Raw genomic sequence first — 16,863 nt, 5'->3', positions numbered from 1 at the left:
GCTGGCTAACACTGTCATGGTAAAAAAGGCCAATGGTAAATGGAGAATGTGTATTGATTTTACTGATCTCAACAAGGCTTGTCTGAAGGACGAGTTTCCATTGCCAAGGATAGATTCTCTAGTCGATGCAGCAGCTTCATCAGAGCTTATGAGTCTGCTGGATTGTTATTCAGGCTATCATCAAATTTGGATGAAGAAGGAGGATGAGCCAAAATCCAGCTTCATAACCCCTAGTGGAACATATTGTTACCTTCAGATGCCTGAGGGGCTCAAAAATGCTGGAGGAAGCTTCAGCAGAATGACAGCGAAGGTTCTTCATTATCAGATAGGCAGAAATGTGCTAACTTATGTTGATGATATCATTGTAAAAAGCACGAAGCAAGATAATCACATTGCTGATCTGCAGGAGACCTTCGCTAATTTTAGACAGGCCGGTTTAAAGTTGAATCCAGAAAAATGTGTCTTCGAAGTGAAGAAAGGGAAATTTCTTGGCTGTCTAGTTTCAACAAAAGGGATTGAGGCTAATCCAAATAAAATTGAAGCTATCCTTCGAATGGAACCACCAAGTACAAAAAAGGGGGCTCAAAGATTGACAGGAAGACTGGCATCTCTTAACAGATTTATATCTAGATCAGCAGAGAGAAATTTACCATTTTTCAAAGTGCTGAAATCAGCCGAAGTTTTTCAATGGGGACTAGTTCAGCAGAGAGCCTTCGAAGAGCTGAAGCAATATTTGATAGACCTAACAACACTAACTCCACCAATGCCAGGGGCTCCTCTGTTATTATATGTGGCAGCTTCGCACTCAGCGGTAAGTGCAGCACTTGTCCAGGAGAGGCTTGAAGGCCAAGTCAAAAAGCAAGCCCCAATATACTTTGTATCTGAAGTTCTTAGTTTATCAAAGAAAAATTATACAGAATTGGAGAAGGTGCTGTATGTTGTTTTGATGGCCTCCAGGAAGCTTCGGCACTATTTTCAGGCATACAATATAGTTGTTCCTTCTTCACAACCGTTGAAGGATATTATGAGAAATAGAGAAGCTACTGGAAGGGTTGGAAAATGGGCTGCGGAACTCAATGAATTTTGTATTGATTATGTGCATAGATCTTCAATTCAGTCCCAAGCATTGGCAGACTTCATTGCTAACTGGATGCCAGGGGCTCAGGAAGAAGAAGCGAGTAAAGATGCTGAAGTTTGGACAGTATTTTGCGATGGATCTTGGGGAACCTTCGGAGCAGGAGCAGCTGCTGTGTTGGTTGCACCTTCCAAAGTTAAAACTTGTTATGCAACAAGACTTGATTTCAGTTGCACAAATAACATTGCTGAGTACGAAGCTTTACTCCTTGGTCTTCGGAAGCTAAAGGCGATGAGAATCAGAAGGGCGGTTCTTAAAACTGATTCCCAGGTTATTTCTGGTCATATTGACAAAAGTTATAAAGCAAGAGATCCGAAGCTTGAAAAATATTTAGACATGGTCCGAAGGATTGAGGCTTCCTTCGAAAGGTTTTCTGTTAAAAATATTCCTCGTGGAGACAATGAATATGCTGATTTATTAGCTAAGTCAGCAGCACAGGGGCTGCCATTACCTTCAGAAGTATTTTTCGAAACAATAAAAGCACCTTCGGTTGAGCTTCTTGAAAGAGCAGTCCTCAACATATCACCTGTTTATAGTGAGGACTAGAGAACTGAGATCATCTCTTTCCTCCAGGGTAACTTTCTTTTAGATGACGAAGCTTATAACAGGAGGATAGAGTCAAGAGCTCGACCATATGTTATAATAGAAGGGGAACTATACAAGCGTGGGGTCTGTTCTCCGTTACTCAAGTGTTTATCCAGAGCCGAAGGTATAGAATTGATGAAGGAAATACACGCAGGCCTATGTGGATCTCACATTGGATCTAGGCCTTTGCTTGGAAAAGTTTTTCGTCAAGGATTTTATTGGCTAAAGGCAGCTTCGGATGCAGCGGAATTAGTCCAAAAGTGCGAAGGTTGTCAGAAATGTGCAAGAGATAAAAAACAACCTTCGTCTGTAACTCAGTTAATACAACCCACTTGGCCGTTGCAAAGGTGGGGCCTTGATTTGTTAGGTCCATTACCACCAGCACAAGGGAACTTAAGATATGTTGTAGTGGCAGTGGAATATTTTTCTAAATGGATTGAGGCAAAGCCTTTAGCCACAATAACTTCGGTCACTATTAAAAAGTTTTTCTGGCAAAACATTGTTTGTCGCTTCGGAGTGCCGAAGGCAATCACTGTGGATAATGGGACACAGTTTGATTCTGAAGCTTTCAGAGAATTTTGCGATCAAATTGGCACGAAGATCCATTTCGCATCAGTTCGACATCCAGAGTCAAATGGACTTGTTGAAAGAGCTAATGGCATCATAATGACAGGAATAATGAAGTTAATCTTCAATCAGCCCAGGGGAAAGTGGCCAGATGAATTAATCAAAGTGGTGTGGAGCCACAACACAACAGTATCAAGATCAACAGGCTTTACACCATTCAAACTATTGTTTGGTGACGAAGCAATAACTCCGGAAGAGGCCAAAGCAGGATCAATAAGAATAGTAGCTTCGGCAGAAGGCGAAGCTGAAGCTGATTACTCTGTGGAAAAAGATGCTATAGAGGGGATCAGGCTTCAAGCTGTGGAAAACATCAACAAATCAAGCTGAAACAATAAAATGGCGTGATAGAAAGGTTAAGCTAAAGAACATTGAACCAGGACACTTGGTGCTTCGAAGAGTAGCCAACCCTGAGACAATAGGCAAATTACAGCTAAAGTGGGAAGGACCTTTTTTGGTAGTATCTTCGTCAAGACCCGGTTCATACAGATTGAAGGATATGGACGGCAACGATATTCCTAGATCATGGAATGCGGATGAGCTTCGGCGATATTATGTTTAGCTTGATGTAATTTTTTCTATTCTTTTTTGTGGCACCCTTTTCCTTTCCAAAGGGGGAGAAAGGTTTTTAATGGGGCCACAACATGTAATTTTTCTTTTCCTTATTTCAATTCTATAAGAGTGATATCCCCCAAAAATGTAAATGTAAATGCAAAGGAAAAAGAAAAGAAAACAGGGAGAAGCTCAAAAGTCGTTCCTAAGGGAATGCAGAGCTTACAGCGAAAAATAAACGCTGATTCCGCCGAAAGTAAAAGGCGAAGAAGCTCCTAAGGGAGGCTTACAGCGAAAAATAAACGTTGATTCCGCCGAAAGTAAAAGGCGAAGAAGCTCCTAAGGGAGGCTTATAGCGAAAAGTCAGCGCTGATACACCGAAAAGTAAACGGTGAAGCCGAAAAATAAACGGCAAAAAGATTTGAGTCATTCACAAGGGAATGAAGGCTATGATTATGGTTTTGAATATATTCCGATATTCATTTGCACGATACATTACATCATCACATTTGCATTCATAAACATTCATTTAGACATATATAGAATCATCATCATCATACCACAAAAGACGGATGCTTCGGTTATGAGAAAAAACTTCGAAGAAAGAGGAAATTTTCATGCTTCGTTGTGTACGAAAAGAAGGAAAGGTGTTTTTCGCCTTCGGCTCAAAAGTGAAGTTTCGTTCACAGCAAAGCAGATTGTACACGGATTAAGGAGACAAGATATATTACAAGGTATGTACAAATTTACATAAGTTTTTTCCACAATTATATTACAAAGATTTATCCAGAATTTTTTGCAGGAAAGTCTTTTATAACAACTGTTAAGCTTCAGCCCGTCATTCTTCAGCTTCGTCATCCTGCACATATTGAAAAGCAGAATAAGAAAGGTGCAAATTTCAAGGAGAAGGTAAAAGTAACAAATATAAGTTTCTCACCGGCTTAAGGTGGCTCCAAGCTTCGTCACCAGCCATTTTTCGCCCGCCATTTACCCAAATCTGGGTCATAAATCTGTTTCCGATGCTTCGGGCTAGGCTTGGGATATCAACCAAATCTGCCGATGACAAGCTGAAGTTTGGCCTTACAATTTTTCCGTGCGTACAGCCAGCCTTCAGGAAAGCGGTAGCTGTGCCTCGAGAAGCTAGCAGGGCGCAGAAGTCAGCATGCCCAGCAATAACTTCGTCAAGTGCATCAACCTCGCCTTCAATGTATTCCAAGGTGCTGGGAAGGTTTTCAGCTGAAGGTGTAAATTTATCAGAGCTGGCTCCGATAGAGTGAAACACATCCTTCAGCCGTTGCACGCATTGGCTGCCGAAATTTAGGCATTTCTCTTGAAGCTCCTTCAATGATTTTTGCAAATTTGAATTCTTCTCGATCTCAGTCTTGAGACTTGTTTCGAGGTTCTTCTTTTCCTGCTCAGATTTTTCTGACTTTTTGAGTAATTCATTCTTTAACCTGTCATTTTCGGCTTGGACCTCATCCAGTGAGCCTTCCATAGAATGAATCACGAAGTCTTTCTTTTCTAAAGCAGCTTCGTGTTCTTTAACTATGATTTCAAGGTCTTGAATGACGAAGTCCTTTTTCTTCAGAGCAGCCTCGTAATTTTCGACTTTGTGTTCTAGATCTTTGATGATAGTTTTTTTCTTTTCATCTTCAAGATCTTGTTGCATTCTCAGCACTTTACTTAATAGTATACTCTGCCAAAATAACCTTCGTCAGAAAACAACTCAAATTTCCTTCTTATAATAATAACAATAATAAAAAATTGAGAGTTTGTTACCTTGAAATTAGCATAGAGCAGGCTACCGGCGATATGTTGTCGTTGATACCTGCAGAGGTCCGCTTCTATCTTCGGCAGGCCAACACTTTTGGAGAAGGTTCTAACAACTTTGGCCTCGGTTCGATTCCGAAGGCATCTTAGCTTCCCTTCGTTGACCCCACCAAATAGAAGAGACTCTGGTTTGTATCCACAGGATATGGCATATTTCTTCAGCTCTTCTTTTTCAGCGCCTGTTAACTCTTGTCCAAGTAAATCTTGAAAGTTAAAATTTCCTTCTTCCAAAATGTCTTCAATCTGCTCTTTTCCTTTTTCAGTTGCCGTGTTCACCGCAACCACAGCAGCTTCTTCTTCAGCCATTTTCAGAAGTATATTGTCAATATCATCAAGTGTGGTTTCCAGGTTAGGATCTTCGGTGGTCCCGGCTTCGGCTCCGGTGGCTTCGGCTTCGGTAGCTTCGGCTCCGGCGGTTTCAGTTTCAGTGGTTTCGGCTCCGGTAGCTTCGGCGGCGGTGGCTTTGGCTTCGGTGGTCTCGGCAATGACAATTTTTGACACCGATGTCGGTGGCGGTGTCTGATGAATCACATCTGCCACTTGGATAATTCTTCGTTTTTTCGGCTTTGCAGGACTTTCTGCTGCCGAAGCTTCTTTGTCCTTCTGAAAAAACTTCGTCAGTTCTGGCGCCAGCGAACTTAGCTTGACAGGCAAAGGTTCAGTCATTACCTTCAGAATCTCTTCTACTTCAGCAGCAGAAGGTGTCGCAGGAGCTTCCTCCTCTCGAACCAATGTCTTTGGTTTTGGAGATGCAGGTTTTGGAGATACAACTTTTCTTTTCCTTGGAGCAGTTACCTTCGGCTCTGTGCTCAGTTTTTTAGAAATTTCTTGTTCCTTTTTGGCCAATTTGGTGCTTTCTTTGTCAAGGGCGCTGGCAATTCTTTTTCTCTTCGGGCCTTCGGCATCTCCGCCCAGTTGCTCATAATCAGGATAGTCAAAGTTCAAGGCATCTAGCACCCGATTCAACCTTCGTTTGGGGCGACTGCCGAAGGCTGCTGTCATTAACTTATCTTCTTTCTTAGAATAATTTCCGAGGATATCGTTGCACATAATCTCGATTGTGTCCAACCACTCCTGGCAGGGTTTTTTAAAGTGTTTCTTAAACTTGTAATAATAAGGCAATCGAACAAGTTCTCCCTTTTTATTTTCTCCCTCTAGCTTCGGCATCTCCCAATCCCTCATTGTTGGGAACACTTTAAAAGCCAGAAATTCCTGCACCAAGTCTCTAGTGCCAATGTGATCTGAAATCACGCGAAATTCAGCCATAGCAATTTGGCTCGGGCTCCCCTTATCATGTTGCATCGGGGCCTCGTTTCTCTGAAGGTTAGCTCTAGTGGACTCTGGACCAATTTATCTTCATCTTTATCAACTTTAACATAAAACCACTCAGATTTCCATCCGGCTGGCCATTTGCTTCGGTAGCTTATCACTGGAAACTTCGTAGTCTTGCGATAAGCAAAGTTGTAACATCCAAAATTCTCATGAAGACCATCCCCTCTGGCTTTAGTCTGATAGTGTAGTTCATGGACTCGGCAGAAACCTTCACCAAACGGTTCTACTCCCTGGCTACAAAGGGCCCAAATATAAACACTTAATCTAACAATAGCGTTAGGGGTCAGCTGATGAAGGTAAACCCCAAACTTCTTCAACACAATAGCAATCATCCCATTCAGGGGGAATCTTAGGCCAGCTTTAAAGAAGCTTTTGAACACCACAACCTCATTCTTTTCTGGCTTCGGAATAGTTTCCTCCCCGCCGAAACGAACCAGCTCCTTTTTTGCCTCACTAAAGTAGCCCAGCTTCACCATTTTTGGAAGATCAGCTTCAGAGATGGTGGACTTTCCAAACTCCAAATGACTAGGTTTGCTTGGCATCCCGCAGCTGTACTCATCTTCGGAACCAACTTCTTCGACATCAGCTTGCGTTGCTTCGGCAGCAGGTGTGTCCTCTGATGGAACCAGCCCAGAGCGCTTCATTGCTTCAGAAATCGGAACAGTTTCAACGGCTTCGGTCTCGTCTCCATCACGCTCAACCCTAGCAGTGGAGCGTATTCTGGCCATTTGATTTTAAATTTTCTTGAAAAATTCTTTGGAAGTCAATAACCTTTTTTCCGAAGCTCTTATCGTGACGAAGCACAATCCAAACTGGAGCTTCGTTTGAATGCAAAAATCAAGCTTCAGCTATGGTTAAATTTTTGGCAGCAAAACAGTGCAATAGCAATGAATGTTGTGGTAACTTCACACCTACCTGTCTGTTTATATAGTGTTGCAGGTAAGAAGGTGAATCGTCAGGATTTTTCCCACCGGGCAAACAGTCGCCCGCACCCACTGCATGGTGGGCCGCAAAAACCAAGAAAGTGAACCTGCATGGTGGGACCGCTCTGAGCTCGAAAACTGCATCGTTTCTCGGCAACGAGCTCAGGGAAGGTGTTTTTCGGACCTTCGGCTTCCCGAAGCCTAAGAGACTTTTTTCACGGATCAAGCTCGTTACGAAAAACGATCTAGCACCGCGATGGGGCTACTGTTGGGACCATGCTTCGTCGCCGAAGGTCCTGCAGGAAGAAACAGCTTCGGCTAAAGCTGCTTATACTTGATGACCGAAGCTACCACTCATGAAGCTTCGGTATTATAGCGTATCCGAAGATGAAGGGTCGAACCGACTTAAAGATAGAATGACAGTTTAGTCCATAAGGGTCTGAGTCATTGTTGTAAACTTTTATAAGGGGCATAATTGTAATTCCTTACAGGCTGTGTCCTGTGCCTATAAATAGTGAACAGTATTTCTCTACTGTTCACGCATTCATGTAATTGCAAACGCATCACTCGGGAATTATTATTTGTCAAGGCAAAGGTATAAATGTACCTAAACATTATGTTCTAACATTTTAGATTCATATAATAAAATATGTGAATGATGTCATCTATTTCTGATATATTTATCTTTAATGTTTCATATTTTATATTACTTTGTATTATTTTGTAAGTTTAATCACGAAGGTATAACCTTCGTGATATTCTACTCGTGGTCTTCGTCCGAAGTTCATTAAATCCTTGGGGAGATAATGCTTCAGCGGACGAAGGGCATTAATATTTAACATTTTATGTTGCCTTGTTCTTAATTCATAGCATTTGAGAACAAGTCCCCAACAATCACCCTCCACATCCGGCGCCGAGTCGACGACTTCGAAGCGCCACGAGCGCAAGAAGTATAGTAAGATGCCTCTTCGCTATCCTCACATTCCTAAGCGTGCTCCATTACTTTCGGTACCCCTAGGCAAACCACCATATTTTGATGGTGAAGACTATTGCATGTGGAGTGATAAAATGATGCACCATCTAACCTCACTCCACGAAAGTATTTTGGATATTGTTGAGTTTGGAGCGCATGCACCACAAGTGGGCGATGAGGACTACGACTCGGATGAGGCCACCCAAGTTAGGCACTTTAACTTCCAAGCAACGTCTATACTCCTCGCCTCTTTATGTCGAGAGGAGTATAATAAGGTGCAAGGATTAAAGAATGCCAAAGAAATTTGGGACGTCCTCAAAACCGCGCACGAAGGGGACGAGGTGACCAAGATCACCAAGCGGGAGACGATCAAGGGAGAGCTCTGTCGATTCGTCCTCAACAAAGGAGAGGACCCGCAAGCAATGTACAACCGGTTCAAGACGATGGTCAATCAAGTGCGCAACCTCGGGAGCACAAAAAGGGATGACTGAAAGAAATGTGCCTTGGGCCATTTCTAAGTATTTTGGTGATTAAGTGTCCAACACAAATGGCTTAAGTATAAATTGTGCAAAATGGTGGATGAAGTGCAAATCATCAATAAGGTAAGATTCTAGACTTAGTACATTGTATTTTGTGTACTAACATATTTGGCTAAGTGCTAGAATCAGGGAAAACAGAAAAAGAAAAAGACTTGGCTGAAGCAGCCAAGACTCAGCACAGTCTGGATGCACCGGACTGTCCGGTGCGCCAGGCTGGCTTTGGTCAAACTGGCCGCTCTCGGGATTTCGTCGGCGGCGTACGGCTAAAAATCACCGACTGTCTGGTGGTGCATCGGACTATCCGGTGAGCCAACGGTCGGCCGAGCCAACGGTCGGCCGCGCAATCCGCGCGTGACGCGTGGCTGAGCCAACGGTCTGATGGGGGCACCGGACTGTCCGGTGTGCACCGGACAGTGTCCGGTGCGCCAACAGCTCCAAATCTCCAACGGTCGGCTACGCCAGAATAGGAAAGCAATCAGCACCGGACAGTGTCCGGTGGTGCACCGGACTGTCCGGTGCGCCACCCGACAGAAGGCAAGAATTGCCTTCCTGGATTGCTCTCAACGGCTCCTAGCTGCCTTGGGGCTATAAAAGGGACCCCTAGGCACATGGAGGAGAACACCAAGCATTCTTTGATCATCTCTAAGCACCAAGACTTCATTCTAGCGCGTTTGATTCTTTGTGATAGCAATTTGAGCTCCTCTTGAGTTGAGAACTCCGTGTGTGAACTTAGAGCTCAAGTTGTGACTAGTGTGCGTGTTTGAGCTGTTGCTTTTGAGACTTGTGTGTGTTGCTTTTCCCTCCCTTACATCCGTGCTTCTTTGTGATCATCATTTGTAAGGGCGAGATGCTCCAAGTTGTGGAGATTCCTCGCAAACGGGATATAGTGAAAGAAAGAAACACCGTGGTATTCAAGTGGATCCTTGGATCACTTGAAAGGGGTTGAGTGCAACCCTCGTCCATTGGGACGCCACAACGTGGAGTAGGCAAGTGTTGTACTTGGCCGAACCACGGGATAACTCGCTTGTCTTTTGTGATTGCTTTTCTGTGATACTTGTGTTCACAAGAGCTCGCTATTTAGCCTACTAACACATAATCAAGTTTTGTGACTATAAGTTTCAAGTTTTTACAGGATCACCTATTCACCCCCCTCTAGGTGCTCTCAATGACCATGAAATGGTCATGGTTATTCTAAGATCCGTCGTTTTTCGTAATCCTACTCAAGTACAATTAATACGTGGGGATCCTAGATATAAACAGATGTCTCCCGAGGAGGTGAATGGCAAGTTTGTGAGCTTTGAACTTATGATCAAAGACTCCAAACACATTGTTAACTTGGAGCAAGGCGCCACCTCTACACCCGAGGTGCAACCCGTTGCATTCAAAGCAACGGAGGAGAAGAAGGAAGAGTCTAAACCAAGTAGACTACCAATCGACGCCTCTGAGCTCGACAACGAGGAGATGGCTCTTATTATTAAGAGCTTTCGTCAAATCCTCAAGCAAAGGAGGGGAAGGACTACAAGCCCTTCTCTAAAAGAGTGTGCTACCGGTGTGGTAAGTCTAGTCACTTTATAGCTAAATGTCCATATTCTAGTGAAAGTGACAGGGACGAAGACAAAAAGGGAAAGAAGAAGGAGAAGAAGAAGTACTACAAGAAGAAGGGTGGCGAGGCACGCATGGGGCGGGAATGGGACTCCGACGAGATCTCCACCGACTTCTCCTCCGACGAGGACGCCGTCAACGTCACCGTCAACAAGGGACTTCTCTTCCCAAACGTCGGCCACAAGTGTCTCATGGCTAAGGACGGCAAGAAGAAGGTACATTCTAGAAGTACCCCCAAATATACTACATCTGATGATGAGGGTAGTTCTAGTGATAATGAAGATGGTTTAATTTCTCGCTTTGCCAACCCTAACATGGACCAAAAGAAAAAATTGAATGAATTAATAGAAACCATTAACGAGAAGGATGATCTCTTGGAATGCCAAGAGGACTTGCTCGTTAAGGAAAACAAAAAATTTGTTAAATTAAAAAATGCTTATGCTCTAGAAGTAGAAAATGTGAAAACTTGTCTAGGGAGCTTAGCATTTGCAATGATTCAATTTCTTGTCTTAGAAATGAGAATGCTAGTTTAAGTACTAAGATAGAAGAATTGAATGTTTGCACACGCTCTATATCTACTGTTGAGCTTGTCACTATTTGTACTAGATGTATAGATGTTAATGCTGAAGCTATTGATGATCATCTTGCCATAATTAAAAGTCAAAATGATCACATAGCTACATTAAATGCTAAAATTTCTGAGCATGAACTATAAAATGAAAAGTTTAAATTTGCTATAAGCATGCTCTATAATGGGAGACGCCCCGGCATTAAGGATGGGATTGGTTTTCAACAAGGGAACCAAAACAACACTAAACTTAATGCCCCCAAGAAACTATCTAATTTTGTTAAGGGTAAGACTCCCGTGGTTCAGGATAGAGAGGGCTATATTTTATATCCTGCAAACTATTTTGAACATAAAATTAGGAAAATTCATGCTAAAAAACCTCATTCTGTTTCTCATCATGCATTTATGTATAGAAATGCGGCTTCTAGTTCTAGGCATATCACTCATATCAAAATGCCTAAGAAGAAAATTCCTAATGCATCAAATGAGCATAATATTTCATTCAAAACTTTTGATGCTTCCTGTGTGCTAACTAACAAATCAGGCAAAGTAGTTGCCAAATATGTTGGGGGCAAACACAAGAGTCCAAAGACTTGTGTTTGGGTACCCAAGGTGCTTGTTTCTAATGTGAAAGGACCCAAGACCGTTTGGGTACCTAAGAACAAGGCCTAAATTTGTTTTGTAGGTTTATGCATCCGGTGGTTCAAGTTGGATAATCGATAGCGGGTGCACAAACCACATGACACGGGAGAAAAGGATGTTCTCCTCATATGAGAAAAATGAAGATCCCCAAAGAGCTATTACATTCGGGGATGGAAATCAAGGTTTGGTCAAAGGTTTGGGTAAAATTGCTATATCCCGTGACCATTCCATTTCTAATGTTTTTCTTGTAGATTCTTTAGATTACAATTTGCTTTCTGTTTCTCAATTATGCAAAATGGGCTACAGCTGTCTTTTTACTGATATAGGTGTTACTGTCTTTAGAAGAAGTGATGATTCAATAACATTTAAGGGAGTGTTAGATGGTCAGCTATATTTAGTTGATTTTAATGATAACAAAGCTAAACTAGACACTTGCTTAATTGCTAAGACTAATATGGGCTGGCTCTGGCATCGCCGACTTGCCCATGTTGGGATGAAGAATCTTCACAAACTTCTAAAGAGATAACACATTTTAGGACTAACCAATGTTCATTTTGAGAAAGACAGGATTTATAGCGCATGCCAAGCAGGGTAGCAAGTTCGAGTCCATCATCCACACAAGAACATCATGATGACTGACAGGCCGCTCGAGCTACTCCACATGGACCTATTCGGCCCGGTCGCTTACATAAGCATCAATGGGAGTAAGTATTGTCTTGTTATTGTGGATGATTATTCTCGCATCACTTGGGTATTCTTTTTGCAGGAAAAATCTCAAACCCAAGAGACCTTAAAGAGATTCTTAAGACGGGCTCAAAATGAGTTCGGATTGAGAATAAAAAAGATTAGAAGCAACAATGGAACGGAGTTCAAGAACTCACAAATCGAATGATTTCTTAAGGAGGAGGGCATCAAGCATGAGTTCTCTTCTCCCTACACACCTCAACAAAATGGTGTAAAGGAGAGGAAGAATAGAACTCTATTGGACATGGCAAGAACCATGCTTGATGAGTACAAGACACCAGACCGGTTTTGGGCGGAGGCGATTAACCCCGCCTGCTACTCCATCAACCAGTTATACCTTCACCGAATCCTCAAGAAAACATCATATGAACTCCTTACTGGTAAAAAGCCCAATGTTTCTTATTTTAGAGTTTTTGGGAGCAAATGCTTTATTCTTATTAAGAGAGGTAGAAGTTCTAAATTTGCTCCTAAAGTAGTAGAAGGCTTTTTACTAGGTTATGACTCAAACACAAGGGCATATAAAGTCTTCAACAAGTCCACTGGATTAGTTGAAGTTTCTTGTGACATTGTGTTTGATGGGACTAATGGCTCCCAAGTGGAGCAAGTTGATCTTGAAAATTTAGATGATGAAGAGGCTCCGTGCATTGCGCTAAGAAACATGTCCATTGTAACGTGTGTCCAAAAGAATCTGAGGAGCCCACACAAGCACAAGATCAACCATCATCTTCCATGAAAGCATCTCCACCAACTCAAGATGAGGATAAGGCTCAAGAAGAAGAGGATGAAGATCAAGACGATGAGCCACCTCAAGTGGAGGACATTGATCAAGGGAGAGATGATGATAATGAAGACAAGGAAGATGAACAAGAAATTCGAGATCAAAGGCTGCCACACCCAAGAGTCCACCAAGCAATTCAAAGAGATCACCCCGTCAACTCCATACTTGGTGACATTCATAAGGGGGTAACCACTAGATCTCGAGTTGCACATTTTTGTGAACATTACTCTTTTGTGTCCTCTATTGAGCCATACATGATAGAGGATGCATTAAGAGATTCAGATTGGGTGGTGGCAATGCAAGAGGAGCTCAACAACTTCACAAGGAATGAAGTATGACATTTAGTTTCACTTCCTAACCAAAATGTTGTAGGTACCAAGTGGGTATTCCGCAACAAGCAAGATGAGCATGGTGTGGTGACAAGGAATAAAGCCCGACTTGTTGCAAAAGGTTATTCACAAGTCGAAGGTTTGGATTTTGATGAAACCTATGCACCTGTAGCTAGGCTTGAGTCAATTCGTATATTACTTGCCTATGCTACTTATCATGGCTTTAAGCTTTATCAAATGGACGTGAAAAGTGCTTTCCTCAATGGCCCTATTAAGGAAGAGGTGTATGTTGAGCAACCTCCCGGCTTTGAAGATAGTGATTATCCTAACCATGTGTATAAGTTATCTAAGGCGCTTTATGGGCTCAAGCAAGCTCCAAGAGCATGGTATGAATGCCTAAGAGACTTCCTTATCACTAATAGCTTCAAAGTCGGAAAGGCCAATCCTACTCTCTAAACAATTGCAAAAGACTTGTTTATATGCTAAATTTATGTTGATGACATTATATTTGGGTTTACCAACAAGTCATCTTGTGAAGAGTTTAGTAGGATCATGATACAGAAATTCGAGATGTCTATGATGGGGGAGTTGAAGTACATTCTCGGATTTCAAATCAAGTAACTCCAAGAGGGCACCTTCATCAGCCAAACTAAGTACATTCAAGACATACTTAAGAAGTTTGGGATGAAGAATGGAAAACCCATCAAGACACCCATGGGAACCAATGGGCATCTCGATCTCGACATGGGAGGTAAATCCATAGATCAAAAGGTATATTGGTCGATGATAGGTTCTTTACTCTACTTGTGTGCATCTCGACCGGATATTATGCTTTCAGTATGCATGTGTGCAAGGTTCTAGGCAAATCCTAAGGAAGTTCCCTTAGGGCCATGAAAAGAATCATGAGATATTCAGTTTACATTCCTAAGTTTGGGCTTTGGTACACCAAGGTGTCGGTGTTTTGGGTCCGACCGCACACCCGGGGTTGCCCCTCAAGGTGTTTTTAGGAGTAGGACGGTGTTACCGACTGTAGCTCAATGGTTCGTGCAGGGTGCACGAGAAACAGTAGACAATGGTGTACAGGTTCGGGCCGCTTTGAGATGCGTAACACCCTACGTCCTGGTGAGAATGCTTTATATGGTGGATTACAAGGGAGCTCTCTAACGCTAGAACGTAGAGAGCTGGGGTGGATGGCTGAGTAGTGAGATCGATCGTTCTGAAGGGGTGCCCCTAGGTCTTATATATTCGACCGTGAGGCAATACATGCGGATATGATAACAATGCGCACCTAAGAGATAGTGAACTTATTGAGTCTATCTTCCTATAGTTCTACCGACTCATCCTCGCTTGGTTCCGTTGTACGGGGCTCCAGCGCGGGAAAGTCGGGTCTCTGCTGTGGTTACTTGCTCGACGTTGTTGGGTCGTCTGGGCTCGCACCGATCTGGCCTTGTGTCGATCTGCTTCACTGGTCGTTCTTCCCCAGGCCCATGAAGGGATGACCTTACAAATTATTGGGCCCTCGGGCCTTTCGTGAGGTCTTTTATCCTTCCAGTGGACCCGGGGGATATCTATCCCCCACAAGCCCCCGATCTTTGGGTTGATTTTGAAATAATCGGCCCAAAGACCCTAGGTCCAGCTTGCGGTTTTTGTTTATGACAGGAAATGCTTCCCGGGTAGTCTGGTGAAAACGATTTCTTACTGCCTCCTTCTGCTTTTATCACTCGAAAACTGGTGTTCTGTCTCAAACTCGCGCTTTGGAGGTCAGCATTTCGTACTGTAGGACCTTGAACTTCATTGGGTGCACCGGAGGTGCACCCAATGGGTGTAGCCCCCGAGCTTCGAGAGAATTTTTGAAAATAATCCACTCGAAGATCTTCACTTCGAGTATTATCAGAAATCATTTTTATTTTCCGCTTGCACTTTGTTGGAGGTCAGCCTTGCTCTTGATCTTGCCATATGCTTTAGAAGTTAGCATTATCTTGACTTGAAATGACGATTCATTGGGTGCACCGAAGGTGCACCCAATGGGTGTAGCCCCCGAGCTTCGAGTGGATTTTTGAAAACAATCCACTCGAAGGTCTTCATTTCGTGTCCTTTTGCTGAGAATCATCCTTTCTTTTTCCGAATGCTTTAGAGGTCAACATTATGTCATTGATATTATGCTTTAGAGGTCAGCATGTATTTTGTCTTTGAGGCTGAGTTCATGATCTGCCCATATCTTGCTAGGTGGTGCAATTTAATTGATCTGCGACTGATTGGACGTTCGATGGACGTCCCCTGGCTAGTCTTCATGTCGCTTCTGCCAATCAGGCTTGTACTTCACTGGCTATATTTGGCTTTCCTTTGATCCTTACTGATATCTCACTTTTGTCTTGAGGTATTCATTGCATGCACTGCACGGATGTGACAGTTTTGAAAAATATACTGATAATTCCTGGGCGTCCCCCCCCAATGGGTGTGGGCAAGGGACGGCTTGGTACGCTTAGTGTTTGGCGAACTGCTTCTGAGTAGTAATTTGATGTGACCGCGGGTGTAATCATATCGCCCGCGCAGTTGACTGGAGTCCCAATGGGTGTTGTGTTGCGTGAAGCGGCGTCAACCGCCTGACGTGTCTTCAGACGGTTTAAATTGCATATTGAATTTTTGTGACTGTTCAGTGGCCGTGGTAGGAGATGGACGGTTGCCTTCTTCTTCTATAAATAGTGTTCTTGCTTCCCCGGCATTTTCACATCTCTTATTGCTCTCTGCTGCTTGCTTTCTTCTTCTCCCTTCATTTCCACCATGGGCAAGAGTAACAAACGCAAGCGCGAGCCGACTCCTCCATCGGAGGACTTCGGCGACTCGGAATACTCGGAGGAGGAGTTCTCCTCAGAGCCCGAGGGGTCTCCGGCTCCCGTCTCTCCCCCGGCGTCGTCTGATGATTCAGACGACTCCTAGGGGATTGACGCGGAGGTCTGGACTTATATCCAGGCCGTCGAGCGCTCCGGGCTCGAGGGTCGGATGAGTCGGAGTACTCCTCGGACGAGGAGGACTCTTCGGACTCGTCCGAGGAGGGCAGCGACGGTGATGGCAGAGACGACGACGGAGGCGACGGTGACGACGGCGACGACAGCGGCAGTGGCGATGACGGCGGCAGCAAGGGCGGCAACGACGACAGCAGCAGGAGCAGCAACGGCGGCGGCAGCAGCAAGGGCAGCAACAAGGCCAGTGGCTAGATGCCACTCGTTTTTAGATGTTAGTATAGATTAGAAGTAGTATAATGAAATAATGTAGTAGTAGTTAGTAGTGTAGAGTAGTGTAGTGTAGTGCAGTAGTAGTAGTAGTAGGGGCAGCATCAACTCATAACGAGTTGATTTGTAAGTTCTGTAGCTTCCCTTAATGAAGAATGATTTCGCCTCCTCCTATGTTGATTATTTTGCCTCATGGTCAGTTGGTGATTGTCGCGATATTTATTGTCTGTAATGCTCTCTGTCTGTTATGCTTGTGTCGTAACTTGGAGTTTTCGAATCATTCCTCCGTTCGCCTTATCTGTGAAGTCAATTCCTCTGGAGTAGTAGCTGAGTCACTTAGGCATCATATCGTCGCTTTTAGGGGTGATGGCCGAGTTATTATTGTCAACATTTACGCTTCTGAAGTAGCGTCCAAATGATGACGAAGCCACATCAGCGTTTTAGAATTAACGTTTGAGTGACTGATGACCACGTCGG

Source organism: Zea mays, chromosome 7, assembly GCF_902167145.1.
Source record: "Zea mays cultivar B73 chromosome 7, Zm-B73-REFERENCE-NAM-5.0, whole genome shotgun sequence".
Lineage (NCBI taxonomy): Eukaryota > Viridiplantae > Streptophyta > Magnoliopsida > Poales > Poaceae > Zea > Zea mays.
Note: the sequence above shows the minus strand (reverse complement) of the source record.